At 43.9% G+C, this 12256-nt stretch overlaps 1 protein-coding gene across 1 annotated transcript in view; it reads right to left on the bottom strand.

Annotated features, from left to right (window-relative positions):
- Nucleotides 1–10271, bottom strand: part of LOC124613302 (two pore potassium channel protein sup-9) — a 92479-nt gene extending 82208 nt beyond the window's left edge. The window contains exon 1 of the mRNA XM_047141998.1: nt 10164–10271. The gene's annotated coding sequence lies outside the window, so the exon portion shown is untranslated. The remainder of the gene's footprint in view (nt 1–10163) is intronic.
- Between the last annotated feature and the right edge of the window lie 1985 nt (nt 10272–12256).

Here is a 12256-nt window from a genome sequence, read left to right as displayed (position 1 = left end):
GTTGGATATGCTGTTCCCCTGAAGTTCCCTTGAGTGTCGTCAGGTGCCGTGAATATTCTTTAATGTCTGAACGCCTGTCCTATCATCCTGCTCCTTCTTCTTGTCAGTCTTTTCTACTTGGCCCTCCCGTCGCCTCTCCATTTCTTTCAAACCAGTCCACCTAATTTTGAAAATCCTTCTGCCACACCTCTAATGCTTCGATTGTTTTCTTTTCTATTTTTCCCGCAGTCCACGATTATTTTCATAGAATTCTGTGTTCCAAACGTATATTCTCAGTAATTTCTTCCTCAAAACATGACCAATGTTTGATACTACTATACTTCTTTCGGCCAGGAACGCCTTCTTTGCTTGTGTAAATCTGCTTTCTACATCCTCTTAGTTTCGTGCATCATGATATCAGAATCCTTCATTTCATCTCCTCCGTGGTCACCAGTTCTGCCGTTAAGTTTATATTGCTGGCCACACTTTTGCTGCTCCTCATTACCTCCGTCTTTTTTCGATTTACTCTCAATCCACAGTGTGCGCTCATTAGACTATTCATTAAATTCAACACTGTCATACTACGGTATGAAATAGGGGTTGAAAATTATTACGAAAAAATAAATAAATGTAAATGTCGTGTGACTAGGGCCTCCCGTCGGGTAGACCGTTCGCCGGGCGGAAGTCTTTCGATTTGACGCCACTTCGGCGACTTGCGTGTCGATGGGGATGAAGTGATGATGATTAGGACAACACAACACCCAGTACTTGAGCGGAGAAAATCTCCGACCCAGCCGGGAATAGAAATTGGGCCCTTGGGATTGACATTCTGTCGCTCTGACCACTCAGCTAGCGGGGGCAGACTGTTACGAAAAAATTTCGTTACATCAAAACATTTTTAACGCTAAATCTATGAAAACTGACATTTGACTTCTCGGCCAGAGGATGAAAGTTCCTGTGGAGATATCACCACAAGAACACAAAAGGCAGGATTAACAATAACCTCCGACTCCATCTGCCATACTGGATTTTTTCATTAGGAGTAATTTCTGGAAAGGCCATGCTTCTATGGCCTTAATTATCGTGAAAAGTTTGGAAGGTTTTGCAATTTATGAACTAAATCTAAAACAGCTCTTTAACAGTCATCTCGATAAATCGATTTCGTCAGAATTACATATAACAAGAAACGATTCTTTAATACATTAACTTTCAGTAATCTTATATATGTTTATAAAATTATTTCTGTTGTAATTACTAAGCAAGCGTGAGCGAAGCAGTGGTCGCTGAGCTGGTTGTTGACATCAGTTTTGTTTTCATTCTTACGTAGTGCATATATCAACACACTCCACCGGTATTTTCTCAGTTTGCTAAATGCTCTGGATGATCAATATAACTTTGGGCCAACTGATTTCAGCATGTCTGCAACAATTCCATCTTCACCACATACTTTGTTATCTTTTAATCTTTTAATTTGTCCAGCAATTTTCACTTTATTTCATGATTGTGAATCTGGATTGGATTTTTGAGAATTTCGAGTGGAAATATTTCTATAGACTCTGGGCGGTTTAGGAGTTTTTCAAATATTTTCAAAATTCTCTGCAGATTTCTTGGTTGTTAAATGTCAGTTGCCTTTTTTTCCTTTTTAAAGCAGAGCTTTTGGGGCTGGCACTTAGATTCGTTTTAAATGGTGTCTTTTTTGACTGTCCCCACATTGCCTTTTTGTTTGCCTTATTAATTTTGAAGTTTCTTTTCCAGTTGCAAGGAACGTGTCGCGCGCATTTTCTGATTTGTTACCAAAAGCCTTTTTTCTGGCTTTGGCTTTGTAAAGGAATTTGGTTTCCGACGGTTTTGGTTTACACTCTTAAGACCCCACAAAAAAAGGAAAAAAAAAACGGCTCGCCACCAAGTAATTATCCGAATGGGACGGAAATAGGTAGATGTGAAGTACATGTACAGATAAAGTGATGATATAATTTCAGACAAATTTGGTAATTTATTCAAAACAAAGATCTTCACAAATTGCGCAAGTTAATAACGCGTTGGTTCACCTCTGGCCCTTATGCAAGCAGTTATCTGGCTTGGATTTGAGTAATGGAGGCACTGTATGTCTCCCTGAAGGATATCATGCCAAATTCTGTCCAATTGGTGCGTTAGATCGTTAAAATCCCAAGCTGATTGGATTGCCTGCCCATAATGCTCCAAACGTTCTCAGTTGGGAGACCTTGCTGGTCAAGGTGGGGTTTGGCAAATACGAAGACAAGCAGCAGAAACTCTTCACGTGTGCAGACCTGTGTTATCTTGCTCAAATGTAAGTCCTGGATGGGTTGCGGGATATGCACGTAGATGTAGAAGAGGTGCGTTTGCATCACGAAGAGGACCACCGTTGAACTTTCGAGAACATATATTACAACAAGAGTCCGGCAACAAATTATTTTCTCCCATGTACGTCCTATGAAACGACCACAACTAGACTATTTCAGAAATTAGGCTTAAAACGGAGGTCTCACGCGCCATTCGCGAATTGATCAGGGATGGGAGGAAAATGTAGTAGGGCCAGAATTTGCTATCAAGTGTAACGATTCAGTTCACGACACCCAGAGATTTATGGCTCTATATGGCATTTTTGTTTGTTTGGAGAGATGCATATGGGGCTTGAAGACGGAATAATGAAATGCTGAAACTGGTAGCCTTCAAAAAAAAAAAAAAATAATAATAATAAAAAAAAATTAAAAAAAAAAATAAAAAAAAGTTACACGGCTGTTGGTGAATTTCGTTGACATTGGCAATTACTTAACCAGTCGATGTCCCTGTCCGTGATGGATCAACAGAGATTTCTTCTACTGTTGTGACTGTTTCGTCTTTTTTCTACTGTTTTATTTATTTTTTTGGGTCATCAGTCTTCTGACTGGTCTGATGCGAATCACCATGAAATCGTCACTTGTCCCCATCCCCTTCGTCTCAGATTAGCGCCTGCACCCTACGTCCTCAAGTAATTGTTGGATGTAGTGCAAAAAAAATGGTTCAAATGGATCTGAGCACTATGGGACTTAACTTCTGAGGTCATCAGCCCCCTAGAACTTAGAACTACTTAAACCTAACTAACCTAAGGACATCACACACATCCATGCCCGAGGCAGGATTCGAACCTGCGACCGTAGCGGTCGCGCGGTTCCAGACTGTAGTGCCTAGAACCGCTCGGCCACCCCGGCCGGCGGATGTAGCGCAATCTCTGTCTTCTTCTACACGTTTTACTCTCTAGAGCTCCTCCCATGACCGCAGAAGTTATTTCCTAATGTGTTAACATATATGCTGTTATCCAGTCACTTCTTCTTGTCTGTGTTTCCCGTATATTCCTATCTTCGCCGACTCTGCGGAGAAACTTCTCATCCTTTGTCTTATTAGTCCACATCAGTCAACATTCTTCTACAGCGACATGTGTCAAATGCTTCAGTTCTCTTCTTTTTTTAGTTTATCCTTAATGAATGATTCACAAGCATTCAGTCCCGTGCTCCAAAGGTACATTTTCCGACACTTTGTTCTAGAATTAAGCACTATGTTCGGTAGTACTCCAGGAACGCCCTCCTTCACTTGTGCTAGTCTGCTGTTCCTGTTACCTTCGTCCGTCATCTTCAAAGGTAGCAGAAATACTTAACTTCTTTTATTTCGTGGTTACCAATTTTGATGTTTTGTTTATCGATAATCTCATTTCTTCTTCGATAATCTCTTTCTTAGATTTACTCTCAATCTATATTCTGTACGCATCGCTTTGTTCATTTCAGTCAACAGGTCCTGTAATTCTATTACATTTTCACTGAAGACAGCGATATCATTAGCGAATATCATCGTTGGCATCCTATCATCCAGATTTCTAGCTCCCCCCCCCCCCCCCCCCTCTTGAACCTTTATCTTATTACCATCATTGTTTTCTCGCATAGATAGAAGAATAGGGGCGAAACGCTACATCTCTGTCTCTCCGTCCGAACAGGCCTCCGAAGACCCAACGGTACCGACCGACCGACACGCCATCCTCATATGATAGGCGTCACTGGATGTGGATATGGAGGCCGGCCGCGGTGGTCTAGCGGTTCTAGGCGCGCAGTCCGGAACCGCGCGACTGCTACGGTCGCAGGTTCGAATCCTGCCTCGGGCATGGATGTGTGTGATGTCCTTAGGTTAGTTAGGTTTAAGTAGTTCTAAGTTCTGGGGGACTGATGACCACTGTAGTTAAGTCCCATAGTGCTCAGAGCCATTTTTGGATATGGAGGAGCATGTGGTCAGAACACCACCCTCCCAGCCGTTGTAAGTTTTTGTGATCGGAGCTCCTACTTTTCAGCCAAGTGACTTCTCAATTGACCTCACAAGGTCTGAGTGCACACTACTTGCCAACAGCACTCAGCAGCTCGGACGGTCACTCTTCCAAGTGTTAGCCAAGCCCAAGAGCTTTTATCTTCGGTGATCTGGTAGGAAGGGTGTTAACGTTGCGGCAAGGCCGTTGGCACATCCATGTCTTATACCCTTTTTAATTCGAGCTCTTCGTTCTTTGTCTTCCTTTCCTATTGCTCCCTCTTGGTTCCGGTAGATCTTTGGTCCTTCCGTATTAATAAGTTCTATTATCTTGTAAATAATAGATTTCAGCTATCAGTCGTCCTTTTGAAATCTTATTGGCAGTTCTAGATTTCAGCTATAAACTAGCCATCCTCAATGCATTATCATTTTTGACCAATGCATGTCATGCCTGTTGGTCGGGCTTCATCCACAGTTCATTGAATACTCATGGAGGGTAATCTGATGAAGTTGTATTATTCTCAGAATTTCAGTCTTGCACCATTTAGCGTTGTCGAATGCTTTGTCTATGTGGACAGATCTTATAAACGTGTTTTGATTTTTCTTCAGTCTTACTTCCATTATCGTCAACGGCCTTCCAGTGGTAACATCGATTCCCGTCAGATCACCGAAGTTAAGCTCTGTCGGGTTGGGCTAGCACTTGGATGGGCGACCATTCCGTCTGCCGAGCGCTGTTGGCAAGCGGGGTGCACTCAGCCCTTGTGAGGCAAACTGAGGAGCTACTTGATTGAGAAGTAGCGGCTCCGGTCTCGGAAATTGACATACGGCCGGGAGAGCGGTGTGCTGACCACATGCCCCTCCATACCCGCATCCAGTGACACCTGTGGGCTGAGGATGATACGGTGGCCGGTCGGTACCTTTGGGCCTTCATGGCTCGTTCGGGAGGAGTTGAGTTACTTCCATTATCAATCGTAACGTCAGACCTGCTCCTCTGGTGCCTCCACCTTTCTGAAAGTGAAACTAATCGTCATCTAACAAATCGCGCTTGCCAGCAACTTCGGTGCGTCGGATATAAACTGACTGTGCGATAGCTCTCAAACATATCTGCCGTTGTTAACTTAGGGTTCCGCGGATGACATTTCTCCAGTCTCTTAGATTCCAGCCAGCCGCTATGACCGAGCGGTTCTAGGAGCTTCAGTCCGGAACCGCGCTGCTGCTACGGTCGCAGGTTCGAATCCTGCCTCGGGCATGGATGTGTGTGATGTCCTTAGGTTAATTAGGTTTAAGTAATTCTAAGTCTAGGGGGCTGATGACCTAGGATGTTAAGTCCTATAGCGCTTAGAGCCATCTGAACCATCTGAATCTTAGATTTTACACGCCAACTTGAATAGACGTTTAATTGCCACTTCCCTCAATGATTTTAGAAATTCCGAAGAAATTGTGCCCTCCACCTTGTAAGATAACAAATCTTCCAAACGTCTGTCAAGCTCTGGCTGCGATAGCGGACCCCCTCTGCCTTCTAAATCAAATTCCATTCCACCTTCTATCGATTCAGCACACAGCTCCTCCGCTTCGTAGGAGCCTCCAATGTATTTTTTCCGGCTGTACGCTCAATCTTCTGCTTTTAAGAGCGCAATTCCTCCTGCCTGTCAATGATGACACCTTTGCTTTTAATTTCACCGAAGATGCTTTCACTTTTGGATATGCTTAATCTATCTTTCTGGTGAACATTTTGATTTGTTCATATTTTCCTCAGCCATTTCCCTTAGCTTCCCTGCTCTTCCCGTTTATTTAATTTCTGACTGAGATGTATTGTTTTAATCTTTTTTTTCAGGTGTGTGTTTGTACATCCTCCCTTCGTGTATCAACTGAAGTATCTCTTCTGTTACCCTCAGGTTTCTTCGCAGTTGGCTTTCTTCTGCCTGTATTTGTCTGTCCATCTTTTGTGATTGCCCTTTTTAGAACTATTCATTCCTTGTCAAATGAACTGCCTATTGGTGTATTCTTTACCGTAGTATCTCCAGACACAGGTAACTTCAAATACATATCATCATTCCCCAATATTTCGAAAACTCAGTTTTTTCCACGTTGATTCTTGCTCACTATTCTCTTAAAGTATAATCTACTCTGTCGGTCGGGATGACCGAGCGGTTCTAGGGGCTACAGTCTGGAAGTCTGGAAGCGAGCGACCGCTACGGTCGCAGGTTCGAATCCTGTCTCGGGCATGGATGTGTGAGATGTCCTTAGGTTAGTTAGGTTTAAGTAGTTCTAAGTTCTAGGGGACTAATGACCTCAGAAGTTAAGTCCCATAGTGCTCAGAGCCATTTTTTTATAATCTACTCTTCATCTTTACTTAATTGTGGGCAGAGTGTATATCTGCTCATGTGTTAGCCTTGCAGTCCAATATCTTACTTCTGAATCTCTATCTGACCATCTTGTCTCCACGTGATTTTCACGTATACCTCCCTCTCTTGTGACTTTTCAACAGTACCTTTGCTATCACTAGCTGAAATTTGTGTCAGAACTCTATTAATCTTCCTGTTTTCTCATTCGTATTACCGAACTCATATTCCCCGCTGACATCGCCTTCAATTACTTCCCCTGTCACAGCGTTCCAGTCCCCCATGATTATTTGATGATCACATTCCTTTGCATACGGTAATGAGTTAATCGCTCGGTGCCCTTATATATTTTGTCCCTCTCTCTCTCTTCACCTTCTTCTAGTGAAGTCGATATGTATACATGAATAATCGTTGTTGGCCTGCGAATCACCATGAAATCGTCACTTGTCCCCATCCCCTTCGTCTCAGAGTAGCGCCTGCACCCTACATCCTCAAGTAATTGTTGGATGTAGTGAAAAAAAAAATGGTACAAATGGCTCTGAGCACTATGGGACTTAACTTCTGAGGTCATCAGTCCCATAGAACTTAGAACTACTTTAACCTAACTAACCTAAGGACATCACACACATCCATGCCCGAGGCAGGATTTGAGCCTGCGACCGTAGCGGTCGCGCGGTTCCAGACTTAGCGATCGCGCGGTTCCAGACTGTAGCGCCTAGAACCTCTCGGCCACTCTGGCCGGCAACTAACCGAAGGACATCACACACATCCATGCCCAAGTCATGATTCGAACCCGCGACCATTGCAGTCGCGCGGTTCCAGACTGAAGCGCCTAGAACCGCTCGGCCACAATGGCCGGCAATCCCCTCTTTCCCCCTCTTTGGCTGTCCCCTCCTGAAGATTCAAATGGGAGAATACCCTGATGGGGGAATGATCTGTTGGGGAATAATCTGATGGGGAATAATCTGGAATCTTTTTCCAATGGAGACAGCATCATGACACTTTTTCACCCTCGGGTCACGTGTCCTGAGGACACACTTCATATATAGTTAATACAATGGTTTTCACTATCCTCATGCCATTGATCACTACTGATTCTTGCTCGTTTTAGGGACAGTTCCCATCCCAAGGGCAGGAGTGTGCCCTGAACCTCTTTCTGATCCTCCAACCTCCTTAACAAGGCCGTTGTCAGAACCCAGACGACTCCTTATGGCAGGAATCCTAGTGATATTGCTGGTACTTTTTATTTAAAATGTTAGCAGTGGCTGAGGCCGAAAGCTGGTATATAATAAGAAACTCTACACCTAGATCACGGTGCGAGTGCCAGTAGCGAGAAGACAACTGAAAAATCGTCCGCTAAGTATTGAGCAGTTTAGTCGGCTCCTATCTGCGGGACGTTTACTATTACTGACAGTAGCAAAAACGTTCGCCCCTGGTAGCTGAGTGATCAGCGGCACAGAATGTCAATTCTAAGGGCCCGGGTTCGATTCCGGCTGGGTCAGAGATTTTCTCCGCTCAGGGACTGGGTGTTGTGTTGTCCTCGTCATCATCATTTCATCCCCATCGACACGCAAGTCGCCGAAGTGGCGTCAAATCGAAAAACTTGCACCCGACGAACGGTCTACCCGACGGGAGGCCCTAGTCACACGACATTTCAGTAGCAAAAAGTCTCATATTTAAAATGGCGAACCGAGTGATCCTATTTACCTACTCAATGTGCTAGGCAGGGTTTTAGCAAACTGGTATCGAAAAAGAATACTGTGATAGGAAGGACTGTCTGACAGTCGTCAACGGAAGCCCCTTTGATGGAACTGTCCGATAATATTGCCTCCAAGTAGTGTCAACTTTATGACGAAAAATGTAGTTGATACACCTCCCCTACCGACACCGATAGCGGCTAAGGATCTGTAGGATACAGACAACTTCTGTGGTTTAAGGGGGAGGGGGGGACGAAAACTACCTCTCTCCTTCAGATTTTTCTTTCTGTGTCCTCTGACGTCTCTTTGAGACCATTCCTATCAACTGGGAGGCGTTCTGTTGTGTACAGTGCCTCTGGTCTTATGACTGGACAACAGTGTCTTAGCTCTGGGCTAAACTACACGAACTGCTTGTCGCGGAAACCTTTAGTCTGGCATTACGTCACTTCCATCTTGTTCATCCTACATTTACAGGCTCCTGAGTGAACATCCGTGCCCGCCTCATTTTTTTTCCCTCATGTACAACTACCTCTCTGGGCGCTGATAAGAAATTATTTATAAACTCTGTTTTCTCAAAGGAGGTTTGGAGGCACGTATGCGTTACTTATTTATTTTACAAATTTAAAACAGTTCGTATTACATTTCTAACAATATTCATATGTCAGGATGTCCACAGTCAAACTCAATTTATAATTTCGTCCTGTCATAAGAATATGTTGCGTTGCAAGTCGTAATACGTTTTTATATTCTTTAATAGAGCTACATCTACACATTCCATAAATTATCTGGGAGTTGGCATTAGGAGTGATTTAAAATGGAATGTCAATATAAAATTAATCGTCGGTAAAGCAGATGCCAGACTGAGATTCATTGGAAGAATCCTAAGGAAATGCAATCCGAAAACAAATGAAGTAGGTTACAGTACACTTGTTCGCCCACTTGAATACTGCTCACCGGTGTGGGACCCGTGCCAGATAGGGATGATAGAAGAGATAGAGAAGATCCAACGGAGAGCAGCGCACTTCGTTACAGGATCGTTTAATAATCGCGAATGCGTTAGGGACTTGATAGATAAATTCCAGTGGAAGACTCTGCAAGAGAGACGCTCAGTATCTGGGTGCGGGCTTTTGTTGAAGTTTCGAGAACATACCTTCACTGAGGCGTCAAGCAGTATATTGCTCCCTCCCATGTATATCTCGCGAAGAGACAATGAGGATAAAATCAGAGAGATCAGAGCCCACATAGAGGCATACCGACAATCTTTCTTTCCATGAACAATACGAGACTGGAATAGAAGGGAGAACCGATAGAGGTACTCAAAGTACCCTCCGCCACACACCGTCAGGTGGCTTGCGGAGTATGGATGTAGATCTAGCAGTTCGTACCATGTATCATCCATATTTCATCGAATAGTATTACTCGGCAATGAAACACCACGCGAAAGTGACTTCCGTTGTTATCTTTTGAACACCATTGTATTTAACGACTAAGCCTTACATAAATAATAATTCCAATTATTACATGTGGAAATATACGAGATCGGGACTCATTAACGTTTGATTCTTTATGGTGCACGTTAATTAGTACGGAACCTACCAAGTCACATACTTTTTTTTTTTTTTTTTTTAATTCAGTGGCTGAGGAAATCCTCAGCTACACGTTGCGAAATGATCTCCAAGGCATCTATTTCAGTAATACTTCACGAATGGAAATAGAAATTTTATGTTAGATCTTCAGAAACCGTAAGCGCAACCACTAAGTATGAAGTATGAATTGAACTGGATCTTTAGCTGCGTATACTAGAACTGAATGAGACATTTTTTTACAGTAAAGAATAAAAGCGTAGTAACGTCACACTCACCGGCGGCTCAGTGCGGACTGCCGTGCAGTGTCAGTCTGCCGGGGCGTGCGGCAGCAGCAGAGGCAGCCTGTCCCTGTCTTCGCCGCTGTCGCCGGTGCTCGAGTGTCAGCCCGGCCGCAGCCGCAGCCAGGGACTAGATATGAGCTGGCGCAAGTATCGATCCGGATGCTGGCACTCGGAGAGTGCGCACGCAGGATCCGTGGCGCCGCGCGCGGCCGGCTGACAAACTACTACCTGCAGGCTATACGTAAATATAAAAGCTGTATGGAAACGGAATCATATATTTTAAGCATTATACTGTTCTCACCATTTATTATGTTATCGTCAACCAGTTATCAATTTAGTCATGCCTACTCTACAGTTTATATTCATTCTTTGTCAGTATAAGTTAGATAGGAGCTGACGCAAGTATCGATCCGGATGCTGGCAGCCGCAGGGTGCGGCCGCTAGACCCGTGGCGCCGCGCGCGGCCGACTGACACACTACTACCTGCAGGCTCTATGGAAATATAAAAGCTATATGGAATCGGAATATATATACTAAGTATTACACTGTTCTCACCATTTATTATGTCATCGTCCTCCAGTCATCAATTTAGTCATGCCTACTCTACAATTTACATTCATCCTTTGTCAGTATAAGTTAGATAGGAGGTGATGCAAGTATCGATCCGGATGCTGGCAGACGGAGGGTGCACACCCTACACCCGTGGCGCCGCGTGCGGTCAACTGCCACACTACTACCTGCTGGCCCCCGGTTTGGCACCTGTTTCGAGATTTACATGTAATCCCTCAGCAACCACTGATGTACACCCTAAATAAAAGCGGCATCTGCAAAAAGCAATTCTTATGGAGTGATAAACGTATTTGCAACTGCAAGAATGCTTCCACAGCAACTATAGCAAATTGGGTTTTAAGGAAAATAAAAGCTATATGGAATCGGAATCATATATTCTAAGCATTGTACTGTTCTCACCATTTACTATGTTATCGTCATCCAGTCATCAATTTAGTCATGCCTACTCTGCAGTTTACATTCAACCTTTGTCATTATAAGTCCATTTATAATGTTATGGTCATCCAGTCATCTATTTAGTCATGCCTACTCTACAGTTTAGCCGGCCGGAGTGGCCGTGCGGTTCTAGGCGCTACAGTCTGGAACCGTGCGACCGCTACGGTCGCAGGTTCGAATCCAGCCTTGGGCATGGATGTGTGTGATGTCCTTAGGTTAGTCAGGTTGAATTAGTTCTACGTTCTAGGTGAATGATGACCTCAGAGGTTAAGTCGCATAGTGCTCAGATCCATTTGAACCGTTTCTACAGTTTACATTCATCCTTTGTCACTATAAGTTAGATATGAGCTGACGCAAGTATTGATTCGGATGCTGGCAGATGGAGGGTGCACACCCTACACCTGTGGCGCTGCGTGCGGCCGACTGCCGCACTACTACCTGCTGGCCCCCGGTTTGGCACTTGTTTCGAGATTTACCTGTAATTCCTCAGCAAACACTGATGTACGCCCTAAATAAAAGCGGCATCTGCAAAAAGCAATTCATATGGAGGCAAAAACGTATTTGCAACTCCAAGAATGCTTCCAAAGCAACTATACCAACACGGGCTTTAAGGAAAGCTATATGGAATCGGAATCATATATTCTAAGCATTATACTGTTCTCACCATTTATTGTGTTATCGTCATCCAGTTGTCCGTTTAGTCATGCCTACGGTACAGTTTACATTCATCCTTCGTCGCTATAAGTCCTTTTATTATGTTATCGTCATCCAGTCATCAATTTAACCATGCCTACTCTACAGTTTAGATTTATCCTTTGTCAGTATTAGTTAGATAGGAGGTGACGCAAGTATCGATCCGGATGCTGGCAGACGAGAGTCGCACCCTAGAAAGTGACGCCACATGCAGCCGACTGCAACACTACTATCTGCAGGCCCCTGGTTTGACGCCTGTTTCAAATTTACCATTAATTCCTCAGCAACCGCTGATGTACGCCCTAAATATAAGCGGTATGTGCAAAAAACCATATGAAGTCAAAAACGTATTTGCAACTGCAATAATGCTTCTACAGCAACTATACCAA

This window comes from Schistocerca americana, chromosome 4 (assembly GCF_021461395.2).
Source record: "Schistocerca americana isolate TAMUIC-IGC-003095 chromosome 4, iqSchAmer2.1, whole genome shotgun sequence".
Classification (NCBI taxonomy): domain Eukaryota; kingdom Metazoa; phylum Arthropoda; class Insecta; order Orthoptera; family Acrididae; genus Schistocerca; species Schistocerca americana.
Note: the sequence above shows the minus strand (reverse complement) of the source record. Positions and strands in the feature narration are given on the sequence as shown.